The sequence below is a fragment of the Lethenteron reissneri genome, unplaced genomic scaffold (genome assembly GCF_015708825.2).
Source record: "Lethenteron reissneri isolate LAM-NWPU_2019-01 unplaced genomic scaffold, ASM1570882v1 scaffold_1601, whole genome shotgun sequence".
NCBI classification, from domain to species: Eukaryota; Metazoa; Chordata; class Hyperoartia; order Petromyzontiformes; family Petromyzontidae; genus Lethenteron; species Lethenteron reissneri.
Genome location: NW_026891335.1, coordinates 1 through 12,664, shown reverse-complemented (window position 1 = coordinate 12,664; position 12,664 = coordinate 1). Strand labels below are relative to the sequence as shown.

The window sequence follows — 12,664 nt, the reverse complement described above, 5'->3', positions numbered from 1 at the left end:
TCGGCCTCAGTGGAGGAGGCTCGTGAAGGACGCTACTGGGCAGTTGGAGGCAGTCGCCCTCCAACAACAACGGAGGGCGGAGGAGCGACGCTCACAACGAGCGGAGCGCCGGTGGCTAAAGCACAGCAAGTTGGCACAGTAGGGGGCACAGATGGTGCATCAGCCACTCGTCTCAGTCAGTCGACCCGTGGCACCTGCTGGGTCTGCCCCGTGACCTCCTGCCAGCGGGCGTTCGACACTTCACGTGGCCTCAAGGTGCACTTGGCCTGGCACAAGCGTCGTGGTGACGTCTCCGCCACTTAGTGGCGAATGACTGTTGTTGTTGTTGTGTGTTGATGTTTGTAATTGCAAGTGTACATTAGGGACAGGCCTGATCCTGAGTTTCTTGCTTGAGGGTCACGTGACAGCCCGTCCAGCCGTCAGGTCACGTGACTTATCGACCCTCGGAAAGCTTCCCCACCTGCCCGTCTGTCTGTCCCGTGGCCCCATCTCCCTCCCTCTCCCTCCTCATCTCTCTCGCTTTCACGCGGACAGCTGGGGAACCACCACCCACCACCACCACCACGCACAGCACACACACAACCACTGCTTTCTTATTAAGATAATCTGTTCATCTGCTCTCATGAGAATAAGCTCTTTTTTAAATCCTTTATATTAAGTTCGCTTGCTTGCTTGCTTACGACCGTGCAACTCTTTCGGTCGTTTTTAACACACTTCCCGTGATCCAATAGAGCTGACATTTTGCACACAGACTCGTTGTGCGTGACAATTTTCGTGAAATTTTTTGTTTTACATTTTACACTGTTTAGGCAATTTCTTTTAAATATTTAATTACCAATTGCTTAATGGTGGCAGACAATCATCTCTGACCCATAGGTGGCAGCCATCTCAAGCCAGAGGACGAGAGGACTCGAGCCGCCACGCATATAAAGGATTTAGAGTGAAAAACTTTGTTTTTACGGGTTATACTTATTAAGATAATCTGTTCATCTGCTCTCATGAGAATGAGCTCTTTTGTTCTGTCTTCTTCCGTCTCTTGTTCTACGTCGTTTTCCCTTCCTCCCCTGCACGATCTCTCTAACTCTGTCACTCTTCTCTTCTTAACCCCGATGCTTTCGCTCTTTCTCGCTGCGTAAGCCTTCACATGTGTGGCCCTCTCTCGACACCTCGATATTAAAAAAATTAACCCTAAAAAACGTTTTCACTATAAATCCTTTATATGCGTGGCGGCTAGAGTCCTCTCGTCCTCTGGCTTGAGATGGCTGCCACCTATGGGTCAGCTGATTGTCTGCCAGTATTAAGCAATTGGTAATTAAATATTTAATTTGTTTTCCCTAAACAGTGTAAAATTTTGGAAAAAAAATTTCACGAACATTAATTGTCACGCACAACGAGTCTGTGTGCAAAATGTTAGCTCGATTGGATCACGGGAAGTGGGTTAAAAAACGACCGAAAGGTTTGCACGGTCGTAAGCAAGCAAGCAAGCACGCAAGCACGCGAACTTAATATAAAGGATTTAAAAACACCGCTGTTGCTCCACGTGTACGTGTGCGGCATGTTTGAACACACACACACAGGCGCATCCATCAGTAAATGTCTATTTACATGTATTCACAGACATGTTGCGTAGACGTTGTTTATTTGAACGTACAATATTTTTTGTGTGCCTCTTGAAAGCAACTCTGCCCATTGATGCTATATGACAAAAACGTGACACACACGTATGATTGCAACTGTATGTACGTAGCTAACGGAAGTAAAGTCCCACCACTGCAACATTACCCCGGTTCTTCGGCTCTTTCGACTACTTTGCAAAAGAGACCGGCGCCGGCCAGAACCCAGCCAGCGACATCCTGTCAACGTCCGTACGCTGCGCTTGATCGTGCCAAGGGACAGCCAAAGTTGGACAAGTGAAAGCATCAAGGAGGCCAACAAATAAAATGAAGTCGCATCAACAGTTGGCGAGCGAGCGCTCCCCCTGCCGTGTTGCTGCGACGTCGACGTCTAAGCAAGAGAGACCCGGGTGGGGGGTGGGGGGTGGGGGGTGGAGACAGGGAGGGGGGTGAGCGAGCGAGGGGGGACCCCCCAGGCCGTGGAGAAGCAGCCCAGCTAGGCGAGATGGCGGCACGCGCTCGTTCCGCTCGAGCGAGTGCTTAAACACCTCCACCCCATCATCTCTGCTCCCTCTCTCTGGCTGTCTGTCGCACCAAGCCGTGCAAGCGCACGTCACGCGACCGACCGCGATTGCCTCGCTAAGCCGCTCGCGTCGTTTGCTTTCACCGTCCTCCAGCCAAGCCGGTCGCCTGGCCCACGTGGCCACGGCTGTCTAGTTCACTTCGGCCCCCGTTCCCCCACCCCCCCCCGGCAACTCTTCTCCCACCTCCCCTCCATCCACATCCCGCGGGGGGGGGGGGGGGGCCAGCTCAGCTCAAGTGACGATGAACCTGTTGCTGGAGCGGGAGTTGCTGCGGCCGAGCGGGCTGCCCGGCGCCGCCACGGCCTTCTGCTGGAGCGCCGTCTGCTTGTCGCCCAGCAGCAGCACAGGCAGGACTGTGCACGGCGGCGACGACGAGGAGGAGGAGAGAGAGTTGGAGCGAGGAGGGTCGGCACTGCGACGAGCGACGTCAAATTCGCTCTCGCCGCACGCAAAGCGCTCGCCACACATGAACCGCGACACCTTCGCCGATCTCGTCAAGTAAGCGTCAACCCATCGCGCCAACTCCGCTCATCATCCTCACAGCAGCAGCAGCAGCAGCGGCGGCAGCAGCAGCAGCAGCGGCAGCGGTGGCTTCTGACTGCTCGCCATCGAACACAGGCGGCGGTGGGGATCACCGCATCGCGCGGCGCTTTCAGACGCGCTTCTGCGGCCGTCTGCAACGCTCTTCCGATAATAGGAAGCCACTGGAGCTACGCACTTTTAAATTATCCACGTTGACAAACTCATTTCTTTAGAACTGCTTTTTGTGCTTAGTTTGTTGTCCTTACCCCGCACCTCTGGTTAACACTAACCGCTACACCACCGCTCCCCTTAACACACACCCACTCACGTACACACATGCAAACATACATACTTGCATACAAACACGTAGTAGATACGCATCAATTCACGAGACCCGTATCAGTTGGAATTCGTCACGCGAACGTGCGACGCGATCGTCAGACCTGTGCACCAGCGGTGATTGTTGTTGTTGTTGATGTTGTTGTTGTTGTCGTGGTTCCCGAGCGCCGGCGATTGAGAAGCACCCCCCCCCATGATCTAAACGTGACGACAGAAACGTGGCCGACGCCACCAAACGCACCTTGAAGCGGTTCCTGAACTTTGCGCTGACGACGTAGAGGGCGACGGGGTTGACGCACGAGTTGAGGGTCGCCAGGTTCATGCCGATGTAATTCAGCACGAGCAGGAAGCTGCAGGGGGCGGTGGTGGTGATGGCGGCAGAGCACACACCCGTTGTGAATCAGGAGCCAGGAGACCTTCACATTGCATCGGGGCCACGCACTAGAACCCAGCCGTAGCCCAACCGCGACGAACACGGCCACGCTCCGAGCGGCGTGACAACGACACGCCGGTGAAGCGTTGATCGCAATCGGATCAGAATCTCAATATTGATTTGGACTTGGAGGAGGAATCCGATGAGCTACGAAGCTCTCTCCCCGCAGCTGTCCCGTAGGGGCGCGACAGAACGTCGCAACAGCAAACAACGCCAATGAGTGCAAAGTGTCCTCGGTCCGGCGAGACGCCCCCCCCCCCGCCTCCCCACGCTGTTGAGCTGCGATGTTTTGTGGGGGGTCCCATCCACCCCCCTCGTTTACCACGCCGCTCGCATGACACGATCCGTGACACGATCCGTGACGCGATCCAGCTGCGCTCGTTCACCGGCCACGTGCCGTTGTTCGCGTTAAGGGGGCCGTGTGAGAAGCAAGCCACCGGGGGGGGGGGGGGGGTGTAGCGGGTGCGTCGGACGTTCACAACAACGCCCTGGAGGAAACGCGGGGCTGGATGGAGTGGGGGGGGGGGGGGGGGGCATTGGCATTGGTGAAACATGACAGAGCAGGACGCTCCTAAAACAAACCCCACTCTTGACACTCGCTGAGTGTATTCTATTGCCAAGGGCGTCGTTTGCAAAGTATATTGAGAACGACGCCTCTTCGCAAAGAACACTTCGCGTTCAGTTCGTCGTCCTTCCCCCGCACCTGCGGTGAGCGCGCTCGGCTACGTACGGTGCCAAAGAAGTTCCACGCGCAGGGCGTGGTGGTTGCGATTGGTATTATCACTGCTGCTGCTGCTGCGATATTCACGCCAGAGGTCGCAACCAGGTACCCGATACCCGTACCCTACCCGATACCCGGCTACCCGTACCCGGCCGGGTACGGGTACCCGTTTGCGACCCTGGTGCGGCCGGGTACGGGTACGGGTAGACCGTGAGTCACTGGTGAGTCACCGTGTGTCACTCATTTCCCAATGACTTGTCTCTTCTCATAATTCAAGTTCCTAGAATCAACCCACCCGCGCCTGCAACGTGGCTTCATCCCAGAGGTCGCAATCGGGTACCCGATACCCGTACCCTACCCGTACCCGGCCGGGTACGGGTAGGGTACGGTAGGGTACGGGTAGGGTACGGGTAGGGTACAGGTAAGGTACGGGTAGGGTACGGGTAGGGTCTGGGTACGGGTAGGGTCTGGGTAGGGTACGGGTACGGGTAGGGTACGGGTACGGGTAGGGTACGGGTACCCGTTTGCGACCCTGGTGCGGCCGGGTATGGGTACGGGTAAGGAATCAAAACCCGTTTGCGACCTCTGATTCACGCGAAGACGATACAATTGACTCTTCATTCTCCCATGGGACGAGGAGGGCACGAGTAGAGAGGGAGAGAGGGGGGGGGGGGGGCCGGTTCGGGGGTGCCCCCCCCACCTGAGCAGCTCGCAGCGGTTGGGGTCCATCTCGTCGTAGACGGTTCTCTTGAGGATGCGGCTGAGATGCAGCGGCAGCCAGCACAGCGCAAACACCACCGCCAGGCAGAACACCGCCTTGCCTGCCTCCCGTTGCTGTGTGTACACACACGCACGCACACACGCGCACGCACACACACACGTACACACACACGCACACACACACACACACGCACGCACACACGCACGTACACACACACACACATGCACACACACACGTACGCACACACACACACGCACACACACACGTACACACACACGCACACACACACGCACGCACACAGACACGTACACACACACACACACGCACACACACACGTACACACACACGCACATACACACGCACACACACACACGCACACACACACGCACATACACACACACGCAAACACACGCAAACATCCGTCGAATCAACATCTCGCAGTTTCACGAATCGTTCAGTGACAAAGTCGGAGAGCGAACGTCACGGACCCCTCCCTCCCCTCCTGCCCGCCACCGCAATCGGTTACGTAACCGCACAACCACGGGGAGCCGTTCGGCCTCCAGCCGATGGGGCCGGCGGTACCGGAGGGAGGTCCCGAGGTTCGACACCTGCTTGAGGTGCTCGTCGATGGCGCTGCCAAGGTTTCGCTTCTTCATCCCAAGCATCTCGACGGTCGTGAGCGTGTAGAAGACCGCCGCGCAGGCCAGCGGCATGCAGAAGTAGAAGCCGAACAGCCACCAGTCCTTGGCTTTGGCGTAAAACTGCGAGGGCCCAGACAAGAGGTTTCGTCAGAGTCAGGCGGGGCGACAAATCTCCTCGTGGGATAGCCGAGCACAGGGTTGGTGGAGTATCTAATTAGCTGCCTGTCTCTGTGAGTGACTGAAAGACAGACTGTGTGTCAGAGGTCGCAATCGGGTAACCCGATACCCGACTACCCGTACCCTGGTGCGGCCGGGTACGGGTAGGCCGTGAGTCACTGGTGAGTAACCGTTTGTTACTCATTTCCCAACGTCTTGTCTCTTCTCACAATTCAAGTTCCTAGAATCAACCCACCCGAGCCTGCAACGTGGCTTCATCCCAGAGGTCGCAATCGGGTACCCGATACCCGTACCCTACCCATACCCGGCTGGGTACGGGTACGACTGGATACGGGTACGGGTACCCATTTGCGACCCTGGTGCGGCCGGGTACGAGTACAGCAACCCGGACAAAAAACATTCGGTGACGATTCACATCCCCGTTTGTGCCGACCGGAGTTTGCGAAACCACCCCGCCCCCCCCCCCCCCACGGTTACGGCGACGCCGGTGGTTGCCACGTTCTTGACGCGCCGTGTCGCACCTCCACGAAGCTCGTCTGCGGGATGACCATGCACGTGTCGAGCGTCCGGTTGCGGTATTCCCAGGACAGCGTGTCGAAGGCCAGGAGCTCGGGCACCGCCAGCACCAGCGACAGCGTCCAGATGGCCAGGACTTTAAGCGCCGTGAGCAGGGAGAGGCCCACGCACTGGAGGCGGTCCCAGTGCGCGACCGCACGGTACCTGCGTAGAGGGGTCACGGGAGGGCGAACAAACACACCGGGGGTGCTTGTGCCTGCACGCGGAAAGATGCTTACATCCACGTCCGCATCGGTTAGCCCTGGGGGGCTGTAATGGCGCTGTGATCCCCCACGGCACCACCCCTTGGGGGGGAGTTGCTATATAAGGCGGTGAGCCGGTGGGCTCGGGGTTCAGTGTTTAGCTTAAACCAGAGAAGAGAGAAGACCGGCTAGATAGGCCCTGGGACTCCCCTGGCTCGCCGTGCTTCTAAGGAGCAACCAGGGCAAGCCAGTGGCGTGGCCCCCAGAGCCCAGAGCCGATGTTCTTGTAAGAGCCGGTCTGGGGACTCAGGGTGCCGTGATCCCAGCTTGGCCAGAGCTGGATCAGCTAGCCTCCCCTAGCCCTGTAGTGGAGGACCTGGGAGTAGGCTAGCCGGGTTAGAGACAGTGGGAGCTCCCTGTTAGACGGGTGAAGTGGCCGGTCTGGTGACTCAGGGTGCCGTGATCCCAGCTTGGCCAGAGCTGGATCACTAGCCTCCCCTAGCTCTCGAGTGGAGGACCTGGGAGTAGGCTAGCTGTGACATAGATTGTGGGATCTCCCTGTTAGACGGGTGAAGGGGACGATACCCCTGCGAGTGTTGTATACATTGGCCTGTGCTGAGTGAACCGTTTAATAAACCTACTACACCGACTACACCTGCACAGCCACCAAAGATAAAGGCAATGACCCCCCCCCCCACCCGTGTAGCCTGTAACAGGCTGTTGTCCTCGCCGGTGGCGATGTTTACACACCGCACCACGTCCTCATTTGAGGCCGAGTCTACCTAGGGAAGGCCCAGGACCGGTTCAAATAATCGTCACGGTGTGGCCGGTGAGCGGGAAAACGGGCGATCGCTTCGGGTCCTTGAAGCAGAGGAGGGGGCGGCCAAGTTGGTGCTGGTTGTTTGTCGAGCGAGAACTCGCGAGTGACGGGACGGGTCTCTCGCTCGCAGGAGCGAGCTGGATCAACACGTTGACACGTGCCGCATGTTTGGGGAGCGGGGATTAGTTTCGGCCGCGTCCGTCCGGTTTGGCAACCTGAAACAATGTGTACGCACAGCGGCTCACCACATCCATCATACAGATCGCTATGTCTGTGGCTGCTAGACGGCGCTGGTGCCATCTACAACAGTCTACCAGGAAGTCGGACAATATTCAGTGAGAAATGAGGTTCTGGGTGACACCCAAGGAATGACACCGTCACTTAATTATCTAAAATACTGTTGTAGCCTGCTGCTTATAACAGAAGGAGCAGAAGGGAGGAGGGAGGGAGGAGGAGGAATGTAAACTCTGGAGATGTACTACGACTGTTCCTATTCTATTTGTATGTTACCAGGCAAGGCCCACTCAGCTGTATACGACCTGGCCACAAACGACAGCTCAACGAAGTAGCTGATCACGTGGGGACATTTAGAGCAGCAGCCAAATAGCATTTATAATCAAACGCATGTTTTTTGTCTTAATTTGGAGGGAAAAACCAGAGGACTCGGAGAAAAAATACACACGACCACGGGGAGAATATGCAAACTGGAAATATACAGCAGCAGCAGGCGTCAGGGTCGAGATCAAACCCACGACTTCCTGTATACCAGGCGAGGTAGTTAACCCATTTACATTTTTCTTCTGATTCCGTACACGTATGTCATGCACACGTATGTCATGCACACGTACGTCATCGGAACGGAATTGGAAGAACAACTAAAATAAAATTACTTTATCGGTAACCGAGGCTCCCACAAGGCCATGCGGGAGGGAGTGTGGCTATTGCGACCTCTGGGATGAAGCCATGTTGCAGGCGCGGGTGGGTTGAGTCTAGGAACTTGAATTGTGAGAAGAGACAAGACGTTGGGAATCGTGTCGTGACAGTTCTCCGCGGTGAGCACGATGTCTTCAGGAACACGCCTCTCCAGACAAAGTTCACGCCAACAAGCGCTTTGAGCGCTTCCGAGATTTGAGCCGTGAACGGGAACAGCGAGCGGCCGGGTCTCTCCTCACCTGTCTCCGCTGAGCACGCACAGGCTCAGCGCGCTGATGCCCAGAGAGGCCTTCTGCACGAAGGGCACCGTCTTGCACACGGTGGCACCGAATGGCCAGCTCTCGGCGTGCAGCTGAGAAGATAAGAACGCACCGCACGCACCCCGCAGGTTTTCTCTGGAAATGAATTGAGGAAATGAATTGGGGTCCTCCCAAACATCAACAACAACTATACTCTTAGTTCTTTCGGTAAAGTCACCATGTAGGCAAAAAATGAAATAAAAATTAATAAAAATAAAACAATAAAATCACGACGTTTCGGAGGCAACACAAGTCTCCGTCATCAGGTGGGACCGTCACAGCCAGTCACGAAAGCTTCAAATCTAGAATCAACAACAACAACAACAGTTCTAGATTTGAAGTTTTCGTGACTGCAAGGGTCCATGCTCTTTGGTGTTTTTCGGTAAAGTCACGTAGGTGAAAAAGAAAATAAAAATAAATGAAATCACGACGTTTCGGAGGCAACACAAGCTTCCGTCTTCAACAACAAAAGTCTCCAGAACTTTTAGAGGCCTTTTTTTTGGGGGGGGGGTAAAAGTCAATCGAGTTAATGATCACAACAAAGGTTTTTTGTGTTAGGTCGCGTAAGTAGAAATGTTGTGTCCTAACCCTCCACCACCCGACACAGCCAGTAAGGTTTGTCACGTAAACAACGCGCCAATTCCACATTCCCATGACAGTGGCGAGTCTGCTCATCGCAACACCGCTGTTGACTTCACCATCATGGGGTAAAACCAGGGGCGGTTTCTTCATTAGGGCGATTGGGCGACGCACCACCAATGTCATTCAACCACAGAGTCACGCTAGCCGTCACTGCAGCCTCTGGATATAGTCCAATCAGCGTCATGTCACGTTCTGTGGAGTACCGCCTCTTTTTGGGCGATTTCACTCCGGCTGAGAATCGCCCCGAGTGGCCCCATAGACTTACATTCAAAGATGTTTTTTTTCGAACGGCGGGCGCTGCAATGCATTCTCTATGGCTTCCGGGAGGGCTCGCACTAACGTGCTTACGTCATCATACGTGCTTACGTCATCATACGTGCTAACGTCATCATACGTGCTTACGTCATCATACGCAAGCACGTTTCATCCAACAATATAATTTGTGGCCACCTAGTGGAATCTTTAATAAAATAAACTTGAGTGGTTTGTTTTAATAGTGAGTATAGAAACAAACAAGATGTATTGTAAGAGTCACTTTATTTTTCATTAATATTAAAGAAGTGAAGTTGCCTTTACATGCTTAAGCTGTTAATTTATCCATTGCATGGGTGGACCTTATCCTTATCAATCATCCAGACATTTGCCCCCCCTGAGAGATTTTGCAGGAGCCGCCACTGGGTAAAACATTTCTTTTTTGTAATTGAGGCATCGTCGTTTCATCTATGCATTTCTATTTGTTATATAACAACAGTTTTTACACTTTACTTTGGCCAGAATATTCCTAAGTTAGTGAATAACAACTGGATATTAGCCAATTAACTTTTTGCGAATATTCTCTTTGTATAACAAAGTCTGAATATGTATTGACACTGGAGGAGGAATCCGATGAGCTATGAAGCTCTTTTTCACAGATGTCCAGTAGGGGCAACGGGGTCAGAACGTTAGAACAACAAAGTGAAAAAAAACCATGACAGTCTATATATAGTTACGTGTATATAGTATCCAAGTGTACGTACGTATGTTAAACCGCTTTCACGCCACACATAGCCGAGCGTGCTAATCGGCTGCAGACACGCGAGCGTGTTGTACACACACACACAGGTACCACACACACAGGTACACACACACACACACACAGAGGTACACACACACACAGGTACACACACACAGGTACACACCAGTACACACACACGGTACACACACACACAGGTACACACACACACAGGTACACACACACAGGTACACACACACATGTACACAACACACAGGTACACACACAGGTACACACACACAGGTACACACACACACAGGTACACACACAGGTACACACACACAGGTACACACACACACACAGGTACACACACACAGGTACACACACACACAGGTACACACACACACAGGTACACACACACACACAGGTACCACACACACAGGTACACACACCACACCACAGGTACACACACACACACAGGTACACACACACACACACAGGTACACACACACACACAGGTACACACACACACAGGTACACACACACACACAGGTACACACACACACAGGTACACACACCACAGGTACACACACACACACAGGTACACACACAGGTACACACACACAACACAGGTACACACAGGTACACACACACACAGGCACACACAGGTACACACACAGGTACACACACACGCACAGGTACACATACACAGGTACACACACACAGGTACACACACAGGTACACAGGTACACACACACACAGGTCACACACACACGTAGACTTTGGCGACCAATATTATCCATAAGGGGATTGTTTTTGGGATTAGATCGCGCAAATATAAAACACGCGACCTCTACGATGGTTGTACATCCGTCGCATGCTGTAGCTGGGGGGGGGGGGGGGGGTGACACGCTGGTGTTCGCCTGTGAGGCAGTGCTCTGGAGGCCGGGATTGGTGGATCACGCAGAGATTCGTCAAACTCCCAACCCACTGGGGCTGCGAGGCGCCCTGGAGATGGGCAGTCCACAAAGTGGTCTCTGGAATCCATCACGTGCAGAAGCTACACAGATTGGCCAAACATCCTCAAGCAGGATGCTCGTTCTACAGAGTCTTGAAACTCCTTGGGGCTTTTCTGGATACATCAGAGGGAATTGTTGCTGATTTTCTGTCCATCTGTTTATCACCCATATGGAAGCAAACGAAATGTTGAAGCAGTCTATATAATTCAACGCTTTAAAGCTTGCTACTTATCAAGTCACACACGAGGTGCGTGGTGGAGTGGTAGTAGTGGCGGCAGTGGTTACCGCACAGTAATATTGAACCGGCGAGTTGAGTTCAATTCCCAGCGATGGTCAACATCAGTGACAAGTGACATCTGAACTGGTCCTGCCCCAACCTGTCCCTGGCCAGCACGGCGAGGCGTGGTCAAGCAGGCCGCGTGGCTGACGCGGCATGGGGAGGGCCCTCATCCAGGCAACACCCTTCTCAAAGTGGGTTGACAGAGGACTGTCAATGAGAGTTGTGTCAATGTTCATTAAAAACAATGATCCACATTCTTGTTTGTTTGGGGTAAGGCAACCCGTGGTGGCTTCAATGCCATTATTATTGCCGTCACCCCCCCTCTCACACCCGACAATATTGTCACGAATTGCATAATCATCACGTGGTAGCAGCACGTGACTAAGAACTCGAGTTGTTATTGATACCGCACCACGTGCGCGCGTCCTCCCCCCTCCCCCTCCTCACCTTGTACACGTTGACGGGCATGTCTAGACGATGTAGAAGAGGTCTCCCAGAGCAGGCTGGCGATGAGGACGCTGCCTCGTCGCGCATCATCGACTTGTCCCCGTAGACGACGAGCAGCAGCGCCGCGTTGCCGACGCTCCCCACGAGGAAGACGACGCTCGCCACGGCCGCGTTGACGCGCTTGAAGACGGCCCACGCCGCTCTGCGCCAGGCACGGGGGCGGCCTCCCCCAGCTCTGGGTCCCGGTGGGGACGCCGAGAAGGAGGAGAAGGAGGAAGACGGAGGAGGAGAGGACGAGGCCATCGCTGGACTGGTCGCGGGGATGGTCTGGGCGTCTGTCCCCTGGGACTGCTCTAAGGGTGCAAGTGACGGTGGGGTTCCTTGGCCGTGTACCGAGGCCAAGCCGACCAGGGTGGCCAGGCAGAGGCACAAGAAGGTGGACGTGAGCCTCCTAGGGGTGACATCGTGGGTCGAGGTGGCGGTGTGTGTGTGTGGTCGCGCTGGGTGTGAACGTGTTCTCCTCCTGCTGCTCCTCCCGGGGCAAAGTTCACTTGGGTGCAGCTTCCGGGTGAACAATTTTTTTTTTAGAAATATTAAAAAACCCCCCACGCTTTCATCTTCTTGGCTCTTTCGGTGAAGTCACGTAGAAGGAAATAAAAATAATAAAAAGACAACAATAAAAGGTAGTATTATTATTTAATTATTTTAATCTTTTTATTTTATT

General features: G+C 54.2%; 1 pseudogene; it reads right to left on the bottom strand.

The window, feature by feature from the left end:
• Window positions 1-2,428: 2,428 nt before the first annotated feature.
• LOC133362738 (endothelin receptor type B-like) lies at window positions 2,429-12,472 on the bottom strand (annotated as a pseudogene).
• Between the last annotated feature and the right edge of the window lie 192 nt (window positions 12,473-12,664).